We start from the raw sequence: 345 nt of genomic DNA, 5'->3' as shown, positions 1-345 counted from the left end.
ATGGTACCTTCTGCATAGAGTTATGGCCTTCCAGGGGTGACTTCGCAGTCAGTACTGCATTGCCCCGGGGCATCTGAATATGGTTTTGAGCTGCACTTTTGGTAAAACGGAGGGAAAAGCCAATGCAGAATCATCCATAGGAAACACACTCCCAGGGCCGGCTCACCCGCTAGGCGAACTAGGCCTTCGCCTAGAGCGCGAGCCGGGGGCAAGGGCGTGGGAGGAGAGGCAGGGGTGCCGATGGGGGGAGGAGCGGGGCTTGGAGGACCTCTGCCGCCCAGCTGCAGGAGGACGCGGCCGGAGGCGGTGTGGGCAGGGCGCGGCAGTTTCCTCCCGCCCCCGCCG

Source organism: Gekko japonicus, unplaced genomic scaffold (genome assembly GCF_001447785.1).
Source record: "Gekko japonicus isolate JY-2015 unplaced genomic scaffold, Gekko_japonicus_V1.1 scaffold5670, whole genome shotgun sequence".
Classification (NCBI taxonomy): Eukaryota; Metazoa; Chordata; class Lepidosauria; order Squamata; family Gekkonidae; genus Gekko; species Gekko japonicus.
This window is presented reverse-complemented; position numbering follows the sequence as displayed.